Genomic DNA, 20,000 nt, shown 5'->3' with positions numbered 1-20,000 from the left:
TGGTTTTCATTTGGAATGGGGACCAAGGTTTTGATCGGGACTAGTGGGGACCACCGTTTCTACATGTTGTGGAGGCATTAAAAAAAATGCGATAAAATGACCACTGCCCAGTTGGCTCATACACATCATTAAATCTCTGGATTGATGAAGTAATGTGCTGATCATTCTTACTGGGGACCCTGGGGAAATACAATTAATAGAATAGAATAGATTAGAGTTTTATTGTCATTATTGCAGTGAACAGGTTCAAAGAACATCAAAATTGGAGCAGATCCCCTAAGGATCTGGTAATATGGTAATATAAATAGTAAAAAAGATAGAAATGACAGATGTATCTATATATATGTATTTATATATATACACAGATGCATATATGCATACATATGAATATATATATACACACACATATAGCATTATTGCACATTATAGTCGGAAAAAAATAAAAATAAAAACATGACACATGAGGACATGATGGACATATTGTGCTCACTCAGTGCCTGTTTAATGCTACTAGGGCTCTTGGGTAAAAGCTGTTTTTTAGTCTATTTGTGTTTGCTTTTAATTAATATGGTTCATGGGGGTTCATGGTTCATGGTTCATTTAAAAAGATTTTCCTTTAGGGGACCTGTTTTTTTGTCCCCATACCGTCAGAGGTCCCCTAAAGGTGACTGTCTAAACCGAGCGATGTCCCCATGAAGTAAGCATTGATAACGCACGCACGGACGCACGCATGGGACGTCGTGGCGGAGTGGAAAAGTGCCCGGGCGCAACCCAGGGGCCCTGGTTCAATCCCCACCTAGTACCAACCTTGTCACGTCCGTTGTGTCCTTGAGCAAGACACTTCACCCTTGCTCCTGATGGGTGCTGGTTAACGCCTTGCATAGCAGCTCCCTCCATCAGTGTGTGAATGTGTGTGTGAATGGGTAAATGTGGAAGTAGTGTCAAAGCGCTTTGAGTACCTTGAAGGTAGAAAAGCGCTAAACAAGTATAACCCATTTTTCATTTATAATTTTGCAGTAAAAAGTTATAGTTTTACATAAAAAAGTTATAATTTTCCCCAAAAATATTGCAATATTACAGAAACAGAACAGAGTTGATAGGGATCAACTTGCCGTTAGGACCCCACATCAGGTCCTGGCGTTTCAAGGAAGAGTGGGGTAGAGTCTGCGCCTCCGTTGCCCTCCACGTACCTTTCTCCACATCTTCGGAGTCCATGGCGAAGGAACTTTTCTGTCACGTGTGGGTCGAATTTTAATGCGGGATCGTTCCTCCAATGCAAACATGGACACTCCGGACGAAAACGTAAAGGTAAGGTGATTTAATAACTCCGACATAGTACAAAACGGGCAGAAATAAAAAAAGAAACGCGAGCTGAATGCACGGGAAGCTAAGGCTAACTCTTAGCACAAGGACTGAAACTAGAACATACGTGATAGTTGCTTACCGCAAACAACAGACGCAGGACGAGTGACAAAAAAAGGCAGGCTTAAATAGTAAAGTAATTGACAAAAACAGGTGTACGTCTGGAACCCGCGGCAGGCGAAAATAATAAATTACCATGGTGACCAAACTAACTCACAAGGTGCACAAACAACAAAGGCAGTCCAAACTAACAGAAAAGCACAAAAACATGATCCGTACCACGGATCATGACAGAAGCATGTTTAATACAAACAGTGTGCTTTTTAACGATTAGGGAGGTTTGTGTCATGTTTGTCCTCCTACAGAAACTATATTAATACATTTTTTTTTAAATATATATTTTCCTACTCTCATCTTTTTCCATTTTTCATATATTTTTGAAAAAGCTCCACAGGGCCACTAAGGCGGCGCTAAAGAGCCAACCCCTGATCTAGAAGAAGTTAACAAATGATGTAATAAAACAAATGGAAATGTGTGATGGATTACATTGCATGCATGTTCCAAATAAACTGAAACTGAACTGAAATACAAGAATGTGTGTGTGTGTCTTTGTGTGTGTGTGTGTGTGTGTGTGTGTGTGTGTGTGTGTGTGTGTGTGTGTGTGTTCTTGTATTTCTACCCTTCTTGAAACATCAACAAGGAAAAGTACCTTCCATATGAGGACCGCTGAACAAGTTTGGACCGAAATAATCTAATAGAGAATGTCTCATTCAAAAAAATTCAAAAAAATAATTAAAAGCAGTCTCTCGAAATGTGTCGACTTGTTTCTTTTAAAATTGAGAACAATTTCTCATATTCTGTAATATTGCAATATTTTTGGGGAAAATTATAACTTTTTTATGTAAAATTATAACTTTTTACTGCAAAATAATAAATGATAAATGGGTTGTACTTGTATAGCGCTTTTCTACCTTCAAGGTACTCAAAGCGCTTTGACACTACTTCCACATTTACCCATTCACACACACATTCACACACTGATGGAGGGAGCTGCCATGCAAGGCGCTAACCAGCACCCATCAGGAGCAAGGGTGAAGCGTCTTGCTCAGGACACAATGGACGTGACGAGGTTGGTACTAGGTGGGGATTGAACCAGGGACCCTCGGGTTGCGCATGGCCACTTTTCCACTGTGCCACGACGTCTCGTCATGCGTGCGTGCGTGCGTGCAAGGCTCCATCAGGAGCAAGGGTGAAGTGTCTTGCTCAAGGACACAACGGACATGACGAGGTTGGTACTAGGTGGGGATTGAACCAGGGACCTTTGGGTTACGCATGGCCATTCTCCCAATGTGTCCAATAATTATTTTAGAATTGTATGAAAGGCAAGTGTTCTTGCCTTTCATACAATTCTAAAATACCTATTGGACACATTTCTCATATTAGGGCTATTTTAAGATTTATTTTAAAACATGTTTACTTTTTTGTAAAATTGTAAATAAGGTTTTAGTTATTATTTTACTTTTTTGTTTTTAAATGGTTTTTAATCTTCATTATTTACTTCAAGTTATTACAGTATGTCTCTATATACATCCATCCTTTTTCTACCGCTTGTCCCTTTCAGGATTGCGGGGTTCTGCCAGGGGCGCCGAAAAGGGGGTGGATAAGGAGACGTATTCTAGGGGCCCATGATGGAGTGGGGCCCAGCGAGGCCCCTATTGATGATGAAATTATATGAAATTAAGTGTTGGGTGCCCTGCAAAGATTCTTTTCATGGGGCCCAAAATCCCTAGCGGCGCCCCTGGGTGCTGCAGACTATTAATTTAACTTTTCAAATCAATTTTGGCAAAGGCGGAGCATTTCAAATTTTTACACACACTTGTTATGTCATATGTTGACCAGAGGGAGAGCACTTTTAAAACAGACAGTCAATTTGAAAAATCCTTCCTTTTTTGGAACCACCCTAATTGTAATATGTTTAACCAAATAAGACATTTTCGATGGATGCAATGGTTTTCCGTATCGGGACCATGATTTTGGTCTTAGTTTGTTCACCGGACCTCATGTGGAAGGCACTTTTCCCTGTTGGTGTCTCAAGAAGGGTAGAAATACAAGAACACACACACACAGGCTTCTTACTCCTGTTGTTAAAAGACTGCAGGAGACGGATGGGGGAGTGTGGACGTGCAGAGGCTGGAAGGCAAAAGGGATGCAGGTACAGGAGTGGCCGATAAGGAAGACGGCGATCTATTTTAAGCGCCGTGAAGGACGAACACGTGGTGACATCACTCACAGGCGTGTGATGTCACCACCAGCTGTGATGCTATCGAGCTGTACAACCGTAAATAAACTGTGTGAACGCTCACCATTAACGACAATGAGTGGAAAAAAAAAAACACCAAACACCTCTATTTCACCACCACTCTACCAAGAACACCGTTTGGTGGTAATTAGCTTCTTCGCCCAAATATCATCATTGTACTTTTCCCAAAAAGTTAATATTATATTATGGCCTTCACATCACATTACATTTACTTCCACTAGTGCAGTGGGTTCTCAACCTTTTTTCAGTGACGTACCCCCTGTGAACATTTTTTTTTTAATTCAAAGTCCCCTAATCAGAGCAAAGCATTTTTAGTTGAGAAAAAGAGATAAAAAAGTAAAATACAGCAATTTGTCATCAGTTTCTGATTTATTAAATTTTATACAAGTGCAAAATATTGCTAATTTGTAGTGGTCTTTTTTGAACTATTTGGAAGAAAAGATATAAAAAGAACTAAAAACTTGTTGAAAAATAAACAAGTGATTCAATTGTAAATAAATATTTCTACACATAGAAGTAATCATCAACTTAAAGGTGCCCTCTTTGGGGATTGTAATAGAGATCCATCTGGATTCATGAACTTCATTCTAAACATTTCCTCACAAAAAAAGAAATCTTTAACATCAATTTTTATGGAACATGTCCACAAAAAATCTAGCTGTCAACACTGAATATTGCATTGTTGCATTTCTTACATTCATATTGTGTTGAAGTATTATTCAATAAATATATTCACAAAGGATTTTTGAATTGTTGCTATTTTTAGAATATTAAAAAAAAAATCTCACATAGCCCTTGGCATACCTTCAAGTGGCCCTAGGGGTACGCATAACCCCATTTGATAACCACTGATATAAAATAAAAGTCCTATTTTTTTTCTCCATAAATTACTTTTGTGGCACCCCTATGGTAGGGCTATAGCAGGCTTGGGCAATTATTTTGACTCGGGGGGCCAAATTTAGAGAAAAAAATGTGTCCGGAGGCCGGTATATCTATACAAACATGTATTGAGATATATATATATATATATATATATATATGAAAGCAAAAGTTAACACTTGCAGGGCCATGGTGCTGGCTGCAGGGTCATCAGCCGGGAGCCAACCTTTCACGGATGTTTCGCTCCTTTAATCCTTTAACATCTCTAGGTGGTGGAGGAATGACAGGGAAGTCTCCCTGCCGCCCCTGCAGCCAGATGAAGGATCCTTACTGTACCCACATTTTAACCCCGGTGTTATTGCTGTTGTGTATATGGAATGAGTCCCAAAGGACTATGCATGGCAGGATGTTCATCTCCCTGAGTCAAGCATGGGCCTGACCGCATTTCATAACATAGCAGCAGGTAAGCCTCACTACTGCCCTGTCTACGCGCCTTGCTTTCCCCACGCCTTGTTGTTTCTTCTGAGCCACAACCAGAAACTCCCTTGTTCTGCCTCCTCTGCCAGGGCTTTGAGGGGCTTCTTTAGATTGGAGCCTTTGATCCCGAGGGACATTAGGAGCCGCTGGGTGGACGCTCCAGTGTAGACTCCACAGCCAACTTCTATTGGATAGGTGAAGGGCCTCCATCCTGCTTGTGCGCACTCACTTGCTAGCTCTGAGGATTCGTCCCTCTTTCTTTCAAAGGCAGCCTCCATTCCCTCTTCCCATGGTACAGTTAGTTCTACCATGATGACAGTTTTAGTTGAGGTGGACCACAGGACAATGTCTGGGCGTAACGAGGTTGTTGTGATCTCTTAAGGGAACGTCAACTGACGATCTAGATCAGCCCTCATGTTCCATTCGCTGCCAGCTGACAGGAGGGACTGGATGTTCTTGCTGCTGCTCTGAGGCTGGGCACCTTGCTCGACAAACTTAGTAGACCGCTGAGCTGTTCCCGGACTGGCCCCATTTGCATCCACTCTGCGTGCCTCCAGGATTTCAGCAAGCTTCCGCAGGACGACAAAGCTACCTTGCAGCCAGAAAGAATGTGATGCAAGCTTGGGTTCTGGGAGTCACAGAGCAGGCAGGTCACCTCTGCCCCGGACCGCACATGCAAGTTCCCAGGACTGGGGGGGAGTATCGTACGTGGCCCTGATGAGGAAACTTAGCCTCGCTTGAGGCATTTTCCACATGTCTGCCCACGTAACAACTCTGTTGACAACGGCCTCCCAATTGGTCCATCTCCCTTACTGCTGTTGGCCCACAGCCTTGATCATGTAACTCTCCTCTTCCCTCTTGACCACTTCTGAAATCACCAGATCTTTTATTTCCTTCCTTGAAGCTTTGGACCACATCTTGGATGCTGTTCCCCATCTGCCAGACTGTATCTGTCCTACCATCTCCTGGTGTTTCAGTCGGACGATGGCCTGGTCTACTGTCTGCGGAGCATTCCACTTACGCCCTGTACGGACTTGGGTTTTGGTGTTACGGACAGACGGATCAGAATAGTCTCTGAGCTCGAACACGAGCCTTACCTTCTCCTGTTTGTATCCCAAGCTGATGGATTTCAGTGGCAGGTTCAGAATGGTTCTTCCAAACAGCGCCGTGTTGGAAAGACATCTTGGAAGGCCCAGCCACTTGCAAATGTAATTGTTGGCTTTTGAGTCCATCTTGAGGACTGTTGTGGAGGTGATGTCACACAACTTCAAGGGCAACATCAGGCGATGGTATAAGGTGAACTGGTAACACCAGACATTGAATTTCCCTGGAAGATAGCTTTGGTCAATTTTGTTCAGGCCATCTTTCAGCTGAGGAGTGACAGAGGCATCCACGTGCTTATCAGACATGTCAGCAGTGTAAAGCCTTCCGAGGCTCCGCACAGGTTGGTCGACCACGCGTGGCATTAATTCCTCATCCACTGAGAATGAGATGTTGTCATTCCTGGCTCCTTTCCGGAAGGAGAGGCTGCGGGACTTGGCAGGTTTTATTTTCATCCGTGCCCATGCTAGGAGCTCCCCGAGTCTTTTCAGGAGTCTGGACGTACATGCAGCTGTCTGGAGGAGAATGGTAACATCATCCATGTAGCTCCGCAGCGCCGGTAGTCACCGGCCTGACTCAAATCTCACTCCTCGGTATACTTGCCAACCTTGAGACCTCTGAATTTGGGAGGTGGGGGATGGATAAAAAGGGAGGAGTATATTTACAGCTAGTATTCACCAGCTCGAGTATTTCAGATGTATATATATATATATATATATATATATACATATATATATATATATATATATATATATATATATATATATATATATATATATATATATATATATAAATATGTATATGTATATGCAGTATGTATATATACAGTATATATATATATATATATATATATATATATATATATATATATATATATATATATAGTCGCTTAGACTTGGCTCCCTGAGCCAAGACTTAGCGGTCAAGCTTAGTCTTGGCTCAGGGAGGAGGACGTCCCTGCCATGCAGAGTCCCGCCGGTGCCTTGATGGAAGGAGAGATGAAGAGAACGAGGCCACAGGCTCACAGATGGTGCAGGGGGGAGTACCTGTAAAGGTGAGCCAGTTGCGATACCCTTATCGTATTTTGCATATATATATGAAATACTTGACTTTCAGTGAATTCTATCTCTCTCTCTCTTTCTCTCTCTCTCTCTCTCTCTCTCTCTCTATATATATATATATATATATATATATATATATACATATATATAAATAAGCATTTAAGTCTCACCTAAAAACTCATTTGTATACTCTAGCCATTAAATAGACTCCCTTTTTAGACCAGTTGATCTGCCGTTTCTTTTCTTTTTCTCCTCTGTCCCACTGGAGGGGGTCAGGTCCGGTGGCCATGAATGAGGTGCTGGCTGTCCTGAGTCGGGACCCAGGATGGACCGCTCGTCCAGAACCGGGACCCAGGATGGACCGCTCGCCTGTGTATCGGCTGGGACATCTCTGCGCTGCTGATCTGCCTCTGCTTGGGATGGTTTCCTGCTGGCTCCACTGTGGACGGGACTCTCTGCTGTGTTGAGTCCACTTTGGATTGGACTCTCACGGTTGTGTTGGAACCACTATGGACTGAACTCTCACAGTATCTTGTTAGAACCGCTCGACATCCATTACTTCCGGTTCCCCTGGGGGGGGGGGGGGGGGGGGGGGGGGGTCTTGGTTGCCCACATATGCGGTCCTCTCCAAGGTTTCTCATAGTCATCATTGTCATCGACGTCCCACTGGGTGTGAGTTTTCCTTGCCCTTATGTGGGCTCTACCGAGGATGTCATTGTGGTTTGTGCAGGCCTTTGAGACACTAGTGATTTAGGACTATATAAATAATAATTGATTGATTGTTTTATATATATATATATATATATATATATATATATATATATATGTGTGTGGGAAAAATCACAAGACTACTTCATCCCTCATGAAACAGTTCTGTAGAGATGAAGTAGTCTTGTAATTTTTCCCACACATATGTATTGCTCTCTACCACGGTATTGAGCACTAATCTCTGGATAATCCAATTAAGACAAATATATATATATATATATATATATATATATATATATATATATATATATATATATATATATATATATATATATATATAACATTATATATACATGTATATATATGTACATATACATATTTATTTTATTATATATATATATAATTAAAATAAATACTTGAATTTCAGTGTTCATTTATTTACACATATACACACACATAACACTCATCTACTCAAAGATGAGCATTGTACTTGAAAGTACAATGCTTTGCCGCCAGTAGCACAGCCTTTGAAGGAGCAGAGGTGTGGGCAGCATCTGTGAAATTTATTTTGCAGGAAAGGAGTGAGTTAAGGGTTGAATTGTCCATCCTCGTTCTATTCTCTGTCACTATTTTTCCAACCAAAGTTAACACCCTCTCTGATGATGCATTGCTGTGTGCCACGCACAGAAGTGCTTTCATCAAATGCACGAGAGTGGGGAATCTGCCATCTCTCCTTAGTATGGCCCAAAACCGGTCAATCCTTGCTTCCTGAGGAAGATCTTCACTGCCAAGCACTTGGTACTCCACAACTTCTTCCCGGAGGCTATCCAAGTCCAATCGCAGCTGCGGCAGACTTTTTCCTAGCTGTAAAAATGCAAATGAAAATGAGCAAATTAAGCACAAGTGAGCTGGGAATATAATTGTTTTCTCTAGTCTTATCGTCTATAACTTCTGAAGTTGATTTTTAAACAACTACCGCCATCAACTAAAAATGGGGATGCACTTGAGTTTGGGGAAAATTGATGCCGTGACTCTGGGTCCAACACAGTCAGGATTTGGAGGATGATGTTGGCGAGGGGGAATGCAGTCATCATCTTTGTGGTCACAGCTACAAAAAGTCTCTCACTGCCCTGTGACACATGATCAGATCAAACATTACAGCCATTGTATGATGGGATATCAGTTAGTTAGCTCTTAGAAGGTAAGCTGATTTGGATGACACAATAATCATGTTTACTTGATCATCATTGGGACAGAGGAGGAAAGTTCATCCATGTCGTCCTCCAAGAGGCTTTGTGCAGCTTCTCCAAGAAAGAGTTTGTTGTCTGGCATCTGTAGGCCGGCATCCTTGAACTTGATGTCTTTCAGTGGGACATCAGCAATAAGGCTGGCAGGGAGATATCATCCCATCATTCTTCTCACCAGGCTGGTCATCTCCCGGTGCAGCCGATAAACCATCACTCCTTCAGACTAAAAACACATTGATTATCAGTTATAAAAAAAATTATGGTAACACCATTATTTATTATCATAATTATTTCAGTTAATCTTTTGATAGGCTGGCTGACCTGTCACTAGGAATAAACAAAGCACAACATTAATTATTAGTGGTCTGTCTCCTAGCATATTGTAATGTATTTACATTTACACATTAGCGACTTTACTTTTACCTTAACACTGTGTTCAGTGACTCAAAAAGGTTATCTGCTGTGCCAATGTTGCACACTAGCATGTGCAGAAACCTCGTCACCACCTCCTGAGTTTTTGGATCGCAAACCCTGGCCAATATCACAAACTCCTTAAAAAAATAAATATATAGAAATACATTTAGAGAGCAATTTTCAAAGCAGCCACAAAATTACTTTACAAGAGAAGTGTAAATACGAAATACATACTCTATCCATGTTTCTGCTTGTGCTTTCATCACACATCAGACCAAAAGGTTGGTTTTGGTAAAGTTCGATCACTTCCTTGTCCAATTCCGGGGCAATGGCACCTATCAAATACACATTAATGAAAACACAGTTGTTCTACTAACTGTACTGTGCTTGCTGGTTACTTAAAAAAAAAACAACTTACCTTTCACTCTTTGAGTTGCCTTTGTTCTGCCATTTGCGTACTGGCGAGCGATCTCTAAATCCGGGAACATGTCCTTCACGGATTTGTTGTAGACATCCACAAAGGAGAACGGGATGTTGCTTCCAGCTATCAGCATAACCATCTTTGTCTCGGCATAAGTTACACCATCGGGTCTCCATTTTGCGAGCTGGCCCATGATACTGGGTTGTGAACGGTGATGCGCTGCGGACGCTTTGTGCTTCGCTGACCGTTCATGACTGAATATCCGTTCGGCCACCGTGTTCAATGGGGAAGTCTGTTCTACAAAATTTACAGGCAACATACCCCTTCCCCTTCGAACTCTCCTGGATAAACTGAAATGTTTGTTTCCATTTGTTTTGGAACTTGCAAGCGTATTTCTTCATCTGGCTCGTCGACGGCGTCGCCATGACTGTAACTTCCTCGTTCTTCTGCTTCGTCTCCTTGTGTGCGCAGTTATGTACTCTACTCGCTAAAAGCCGTAGATGTTATAACATGATTGGGCAGGCAAACTGTTTATATAGTGGGAAAGCGGACGTGAAAACAGGCTGTCCCCACTCAGGTCCGCATGAAGCTGAAGGGGGCGTGGCCTCCAGCTCTGTCTGAATTCCAGGAGATTTTCGGGACAAATTTTCTTCCGGGAGGTTTTCGGGAGAGGCGCTGAATTTCCGGAGTCTCCCGGAAAATCCGGGAGGGTTGGCAAGTATGTTCCTCGGACCATCTGTCTTCCACCAATAAGGATGATCTCGAAGGCTGTTGTGAACGGTATTGGAGAGATAGAGCAAATCATTGCTATTCCCTTCTCTAACTGGTGCCTACCAGTTGAGATCTGCTGAGTTGTGTAGCAGACTTTGAAGTTGTTAAAGTGGTTTACTACCAGACTTTGAATGATGGAATGTGCAAGAAGTTGAGTGCAAAGCTGATGAGTTGATGTGGAACCGATCCATAGGCATTTGCCAGATCCAACCAAACCACATGCAGGTCCGCTTTGTTGCGCTTGGCTGACTGGATTTGCTCCACACAGCCAAGGAAGCCTGGAACACCTGCATTCTGACAACTGGTGTCGATGTAATTGTTTGCCAGAAGGTAGTTGGTCATCCGCTTCGCCACCACGGTGAAGAAAAGATTCCCTTCCACATTCAGTAGGGCAATGCCTCTGAACTGGTCGATGTTACAGGAATTGCTCTCCTTTGGGATTAAGGTTTTTATTGCTCTGCTCCACGATGATGGTATGGACTGGGTTTTCCAGGCAACGCCCATCAGCTTCCACAACAGCTTTAGGAGTCCAGGACAGTTTTTGAAAACCTTGTAAGATACCCTGTTCGGTCCGGGTGCTGAAGCAGTTCTTGCACGCTCAACCACTTGTTTAACCTCAGCCCATCTCGGGGGAGAGGGGGTTTGGGGGTGGTGGTGTCAAACTGCGAGGAGGCTCAGGTGGGCGAGGTACATGCCCCGGTGATCCGAGGGGGAGGTCCTTTTGGCTATCACTGAGCTGGACTGTGATGTGTTCCTCCAACTCCTGCTCACTGGTCTGGAGTGTCCCGTTCTTCTTTTCCTCTAGCAGGCTTCGAGCATACGTGAAGTGGTCCCGGAAGAAGCTTGCCCTTGCTTTCTCCTGCGGTTTCTGCATTTCCTGATCCTTTCAGCTTTTCTCAGTTGTGTGAGTCTTACTTTTGATCTGGTCCCACAGGTTCTTCAGGCCGACGTTCATCTGGTCATTGGCTTTCCTCCACTGCTTCCGTAAGAGGCGGCGTTCCTTTACGAGCTGGAGGATATCCCTCTCCCGTCTCCCGCTCTGTTTGGGAACGATCTTCCTCTGTGGCATCGATCCGAATTGCTCTTTCCCTTTTTTGTAGATGATGTCTCCCATAATGTTTAGGTTGGAAGTTACACTGCCTCTTAGCGCACTTTGGAGGGTGGTGCATAAGTTCAAATCAAAGCTGCTCCAGGAGTCTTTGTCTTTGTCTTTTGGCCACTTCACTTTGGCTTTCCATTACTGCCTGACACACCTCAGACAGTGCCATGTGGTGGTATAAATATATATATATATATATATATATATATATATATATATATATATATATATATATATATATATATAAACCCTGTTTCCATATGAGTTGGGAAATTGTGTTAGATGTAAATACAAAAGGAAAGCAATGATTTGCAAATCATTTTCCACCCATATTCAGTTGAATATGCTACAAAGACAACATATTTGATGTTCAAACTGATAAACATTCTTGTTCTTGGGAAATAATCATTAACTTTAGAATTTGATGCCAGCAACACGTGACAAAGAAGTTGAGAAAGGTGGCAATAAATTCTGATAAAGTTGAGGAATGCTCATCAAACACCTATTTGGAACATCCAACAGGTGTAAAGGCTGATTGGGAACAGGTGGGTGCCATGATTGGGTATAAAAAAAGCTTCCCAAAAAATGCTCAGTCATTCACAAGAAAGGATGGGGAGAGGTACACCACTTTGTCCACAATTGCGTGAGCAAATCGTCAAACAATTTAAGAACAACATTTCTCAAAGTGCAATTGCAAGCAATTTAGGGATTTCAAATCTACGGTCCATAATATCATCAAAAGGTTCAGAGAATCTGGAGAAATCACTCCATGTAAGCGGCATTAATGGAAACCAACGATGAATGACCGTGACTTTTGATCCTTCAGACGACACTGTATCAAAAACCGACATCAATCTCTAAAGGATATCACCACATGGGGTCAAGAACACTTTAGAAAACTACTGTCACTAAATACAGTTATTTGCTACATCTGTAAGTGCAAGTTAAAGCTCTACTATGCAAACTGAAAGCCATTTATCAACAACATCCAGAAACGCCGCCGCCTTCTCTGGGCCCGAGATCATCTAAGATGAACTGATGCAAAGTGGAAAAGTGTTCTGTGGTCTGAAAAGTCTGCATTTCAAATCGTTTTTGGAAATATTCGACATCGTGTCATCAAGACCAAAGGGGAAGCGAACCATCCAGACTGTTATCGATGCAAAGTTCAAAAGCCAGCATCTGTGATGGTATGGGAGTGCATTAGTGCCCAAGGCATGGGTAACTTACATATCTGTGAAGGCACCATTAATGCTGAAAGTTACATACAGGATTTGGAACAACATATGCTGCCATCTAAGCGCCGTCTTTTTCATGGACGTCCCTGCTTATTGCAGCAAGACAATGCCAAGCCACATTCAGCACGTGTTACAACAGCGTATCTTCATGAAAAAAGAGTGCGGGGACTTTCCTGGACCGCCTGCAGTCCAGACCTGTCTCCCATCGAAAATGTGTGGCGCATTATGAAGCGCAAAATACAACAGTGGAGACCTCGGACTGTCGAACGACTGAAAGGGGAACATTATCACAATGTCTGAAGGGTTAAAACCAATAAAAATCAGTTCCCAGTGGCCTATTTTATTTTTCAAAGTTTTTCTCAAAATTTTACCCATTATGCAACATCCCGAAAAACGGCTTCAAAGTGCCCGATTTATATATATCCACCCGTCCATTATCCTGTGACGTCACAGAATGAAACCACCAGAAACAAACCTGGCAGATAGCACAGAAAGGTATAGCGATAGTAGCTTGGATTCAGGCTCGGATTTCAGCGGCGTAAGCGATTCAACAGATTACACATGTATTGAAACGGATGGTTGGAGTGTGGAGGCAGGTAGCGAAAACAAAATTGAAGAATAAACTGAAACTATTGAGTCATTTCGCTTTGAACCGTGTACAAGCGAAACCGACGAAAACAACACGACAGACAGCGACACGGGAGGAAGCTAGGATGAATTCAGCGATTGGTATGTGTTTTTTTGGCATTAAATGTGGGTGGAGGGAAAGGCTGGATGCAGCGTGTGAGGGAGAGCGAGAGCAAAAATACAAAACAAATCTGTCTGGAGCCGCAAAAAAATAAAAGCCATATTACATACAGATAGTGTGTCATGAGATATAAATTGAATTAAGAGGACTTAAAGGAAACTAAATGAGCTCAAATATAGCTACAAATTTGGCATTATGATGCAATATGTACATACAGCTAGCCTAAATAGCATGTTAGCATCGATTAGCTTGCTGTCATGCAGTGACCAAATATGTTTGATTCGCACTCCACACAAGTCAATAACATCAACAAAACTCACCTTTGTGCATTCATGCACAATGTTAAAAGTTCGGTGCTTCTACTTTGAGTGTCGCAGGATATCCACACATTCTCGCCATCTCTGTCGTAGCATAGCTGTCGTTAGTAAAGTGTGCGGAACAAACGAGGGACTTTCGCATCTTTTGGCCACTGGTGCAACTTGAAACTGTCTCTGTTCGTGTTGTTTCACCCTCCAACAACACACCGACGAGGCATGATGTCCCCAAGGTACGGGAAACAGTCGAAAAAACGGAAAATAACAGAGCTGATTTGTCTTGGTGCGTGTAATGATATTGAGAAAATGGCGGATCGCTTCACCTTGTGACGTCACGGGTGAAAGGTCATTGCTCCGACAGGTGAACAATTGAAAGGCGTTTAAATCGCCAAATTCACCCTTTTAGAGTTCAGAAATCGGTTAAAAAAAACATATGGTCTTTTTTTCTGCAACATCAAGGTATATATTGACACTTACATAGGTCTGGTGATAATGTTCCCCTTGAAGCTCTACATTAAACAAGAATGGGAAAGAATTCCACTTTCAAAGCTTCAACAATTAGTTTCCTCAATTCCCAAACATTTATTGAGTGTTGTTAAAAGAAAAGGTGATGTAACACAGTGGTTACCATGCCCTTTCCCAACTACTTTGGCATGTATTGCAGCCATGAAATTCCAAGTGAATTATTATTTGCAAAAAAAAAAAAAAAAAGTTCATGAGTTTGAGCATTAGAACCAGTCACTCCTTGGAACCCACGCCGGAACGTCGTTAACTCCTGTAGTAAGTTTACATCTCTCTGGCTTCGATCTCGTTGTCCTTGCCTCTTTTGTCTTTTGCCCCTTTTGTGTTGTTGACTTATGTCCCTTGTCCTCCTTGCAGTGCCTGCCTTGTTCCGTGTGCTCGAGCGCTGAACCTCGACCTCCACCCGGAGATTGGACTGCCTCTCTCAATCCTCGATCACTCGCCTGGACTCGGACATTGCTGCTTTCCTCCTGCCTGTCCCCGGATCTACCTTGTGCCTACCCTCTTGGTCAGATGAAGTTCCATCACGCATGTACAACATCCTCTTGAATTATTTACATGGTTAATTTTACACTTAATCCTGCAACCAACACTAAAAGTAGCGTACACATCCCACACAATCATCAAAGGTTACAATAAACCTGGTAACCTTAAGTCTTTCGTGGTGTCATCTCCTTCCAACCCTGACGTACATAACACATGGTCTGTAAAACATAATCTATGCAACACTTTCACCAAAGAACCACCATTGCATGTTATATAGACCACAAGGAAGTGTTATAAATCTGGAAAAAAAAACATATGACCCCCTTTAATGTGTCTTATAATCCCGTGCGCCTTTTGTATGACAAAGACCTGAATAGACCCGTTCATTGGCAGTGCGCCTTTTAATCCGGTGAGCGCTATGGTCCGAAAAATACGGTAATAAAACAATATACAGCAACGCCAACCCAATCCCAGCTTTACAATACTTAGTATATAAAAGTACGAGGCAATTAAGAATACATACACATTAAATACAATACTAAAAAAAGAAAGACCAAAAATTATTAAAAGCAACACTATTCATAATAATAATAATTATAATATCAATAATAGTTGTTTAATCTTTTTAATCCAAACATTGATTCTTAAAAAACAATAAATAAATAAATAAAGGATTCACCAAAAATATGAATTGATTTGGAATCAGAATAATAAAAAAAAAAGTGATTTGGATTTAAATTATTATAATTACATTTTTTTTAATGCCAGCACACATTTATTACAGATATCCTCAAAATTGTATAACAGGGGTATCAAACTCATGTTAGCCTTTTTATAGACTATTAAAATCATGGCATTAAAACAAAAAAAATAAAGACAACTTCTTCTTTTTCTTACTTTGGCCAAAAATAGAACAAACATATTCTGAAAATATTACAATAAAAATATAGAAAAAACAATGGCAGTGGTAAAGTTTAGATCCACGAAGGAATGAAGAAAGGGAATGGATGTTTATAATTGAATAAATTCACATATGCATAAAAATATGTTTTATTTTGTGTTATTTTTCTTAATGAATTAAGTAACGTATATAGAATAGAATAGATGGAATACAAAGTACTTTATTGATCCCTGGGGAAAATTCAGCAAAGTATATCACGGGCCTTTTTCCAAAACACAATATAGAATGTGAGGTATGACAGGTGAATGCATACATTTATCATTAGTTTTCAAAATGCTTACAAAAAAGTGGGACTCCAAAAATATACTGTGGGACCCTATTTTTATGACTTGATGTGGTTCGTGGGACCCCATTTGAAAATTCCGAGGCTGTTTCCCAATTCAGGGTCTGCATCCTTTGGAGTGCGCATTTGTGGGGGGCTGACGCCATCACGGAGCGCGAAGGCTGTCCCAATTCCCAAAAAAGTTCCAAGTTTCCTTAGAATGCGGCTGACAAATGTGTCTTTTTCTGCCATTAGCAGAAAAATAGCATCCGTGTTCACTTCGCGTCCTTTCATAGTTGCGCTCACAACTCTGAAAATTATTTTCAACAAGAAAGAGAGCGACTATATTTTGTAAGTATATCTTTGTTTATTCATTTAAAACAGCTGAAAGCAGGGGTGACAGTAGTGATATACACTTTTGTTTGACTATGAGACCTCGACTATCGTAATGTTGCGCGTCCTCTGTGTTCTGTCCTCCTCTCTTTACCCCGAAGGAGAACCGTATATTCGGCCATTGCAGACAGCTAGGTGCCTGGAGCTTTTTTTTTTAACGTTTGCAAGTAAACCCTGACATATTTTATTTAACTTTTTTAGACTGCAATAATTTGACTTAATTATGTTATATTAAAGTCTGACCAGACTAATGACGAATTTTTGTCGGATACGATCACTCGAAATGAGTATGATGGTCCTCCTGTTGGTCGGATTGCCTACAGGAGAATGCCTGTGCGTAGAATCTTTTAAAGTGGGGAGACCGGTGAACAGACAGCCCCCACACTGTCCTTGGCAAAGAGAAGGCCAGGGTCCAATGGCATGGATACCAAAACAATTGGGGGCCCATCTTTGCTGCAGCCTTCTGCCGCCTCTGTGACCGTTGTGGAGCTTCATCCATTATCATAGATTATCAGGCTATAGAGCGTTTTCCGTTCGGGCTCCAGTACTCTGGAATGCCCTCCCGGAACAGTTCGAGACGCCACCTCAGTAGAAGCATTTAAGTCTCACCTTAAAACTCATTTGTATACTCTAGCCTTTAAATAGAGCCCCTTTTTAGACCAGTTGATCTGCCGTTTCTTTTCTTTTTCTCCTCTGTCCGGCTCTCCCTTGTGGAGGGGGTCCGGTCCGATGGCCATGGATGAAATACTGGCTGTCCAGAGTCGAGACCCAGGATGGACCGCTCGTCCAGAGTCAAGACCCAGGATGGACCGCTCGCCTGTGTATCGGTTGGGGACATCTCTGCGCTGCTGATCCGCCTCTGCTTGGGATGGTTTCCGATTGGCTCCACTGTGGACGGTACTCTCGCTGCTGTCTTGGATCCGCTTTGGACTGGACTCTCGCGGTTGTGTTGGATCCACTATGGATTGAACTTTCACAGTATTATGTTAGACTCGCTAGACATCCATTGCTTTTGGTCCCCTGTGGGGAGCGGGGCGGGGGGGGGGGGGTTGCCCATATATGCGGTCCTCTCCAAGGTTTCTCATAGTCATCATTGTCACCAACGTCCCACTGGGTGTGAGTTTTCCTTTCCCTCATGTGGGCCCTACCGAGGATGCCGTAATGGTTTGTGCAGCCCTTTGAGACACTAGTGATTTAGGGCTATATAAATAATCATTGATTGATCATTATCCATTATCCGCCCACTCCGCCGTTGACGTATTGTAAATGTGTCATCAACATACACATATTAGTTATAACAGAATTTTTGCGTACTTTTGCATGTTTTTTGAAATGTTTACATCCATTAATGATTATTATGATTTTGTGTTTAACTTTTTTGTTTTTCTTGCTGTGCAGAATAATCAAGGAGAAGGACTCGGACAACAAATGACCAAAAAGAAATGACGAAACACTTAAGTACCAGTTTGGATGATCATTTAAAAACAAATTCTATTTTACAACAGATACAAATAAATAAACTCATGTACTGAAACGGTAGTTTTTCTGATTAATTCCCTCTGTCTTATTTGCAAATATATTATACAATAATAATACAAACCCCATTTCCATGAGTTGGGAAATTGTGTTAGATGTAAATATAAACGGAATACGATGATTTGCAAATAATTTTCAACCCATATGCAGTTGAATGCACTACAAAGACAAGATATTTGATGTTCAAACTCAGAAACTTTACTTTTTGTTTTTTGCATATAATAAATAACTTAAAATTTGATGGCTGCAACACGTGCCAAAGTAGTTGGGAAAGGGCATGTTCACCACTGTGTTACATCACCTTTTCTTTTAATAACACTCAATAAACGCTTGGGAACTGAGGAAACTAATTGTTGAAGTTTTGAAAGTGGAATTCTTTCCCATTCTTGTTTTATGTACAGCTTAAGTTGTTCAACAGTCCGGGGTCTCCGCTGTCGTATTTTACGCTTCATAATGCGCCACACATTTTTGATGGGAGACAGATCTGGACTGCAAGCGGGCCAGGAAAGTACCCGCACTCTTTTACTACGAAACCACGCTGTTGTAACACGTGGCTTGTCATTGTCTTGCTGAAATAAGCAGGGGCGTCCATGATAATGTTGCTTGGATGACAACATATGTTGCTCCAAAACCTGTATGGACCATTCAGCATTAATGGTGCCTCTTCAGGCATGTGTAAGTTAACCATGCCCCTATGCACTAATGCACCCCCATACCATCACAGATGCTGTTTTTTGAACTTTGCACCTATAACAAACCGGATGGTTATTTTCCTCTTTGGTCCAGAGGACACCACGTCCACACTTTCCAAATATAATTTGAAATGTGGACTTGTCAGACCACAGAACACTTTTCCACTTTGAATCAGTCTATCTCAGATGATCTCGGGCCCAGCGAAGCCAGCGGAGTTCCTTGGTGTTGTTGATAAATGGATTTGGTTTTGCATAGTAGAGTTTTAACGTGCACTTACAGATGTGACAACCAACTGTAGTTACTGACAGTGGTTTTATGAAGTGTTCCTGAGCCCATGTGGTGATATCCTTTACACACCGATGTTGGTTTTTGATGCCGTACCGCCTGATCGAAGGATCAAAAGTCCGTAATATCATCACTTACGTGCAGTGATTTCTCCAGATTCTCTGAACCTTTTGATGATTTTACGGACAGTAGATAGTAAAATCCATGAATTCCTTGCATTGGCTCGTTGAGAAATGTTGTTCTAAAACTGTTCGACAATTTGCTTACAAATTAGGGACCCTCGCCCCATCCTTGTTTGTGAATTACTTAGCATTTCATGGAAGCTGCTTTTATACCCAATCATGGCACCCACCTGTTGCCAATTAGCCTGCACACCTGCGGGATGATCCAAATAAGTGTTTGATGAGCATTTCTCAACTTTATCAGTATTTATTACCACCTTTCCCAACTTCTTTGTCACCTGTTGCTGGCATCAAATTCTAAAGTTAATAATTATTTTCAATTTTTTTTTTTTTTTTAATCAGTTTGAACATTAAATATCTTGTCTTTGTAGCATATTCAACTGAATATGGGTTGAAAATGATTTGCAAATAATTGTGTTCTGTTTATATTTACATCCAACACACTTTCCCAACTCATATGAAAACGGGGTTTGTATATACACCCCCCCCAGCTCCACCACAACCCCGCCTAATCTCCCGAATT

This window comes from Nerophis ophidion, linkage group LG10, assembly GCF_033978795.1.
Source record: "Nerophis ophidion isolate RoL-2023_Sa linkage group LG10, RoL_Noph_v1.0, whole genome shotgun sequence".
Classification (NCBI taxonomy): Eukaryota; Metazoa; Chordata; class Actinopteri; order Syngnathiformes; family Syngnathidae; genus Nerophis; species Nerophis ophidion.
The sequence above is the reverse complement of the archived record's forward strand: the minus strand, read 5'-3'. Positions refer to the sequence as shown.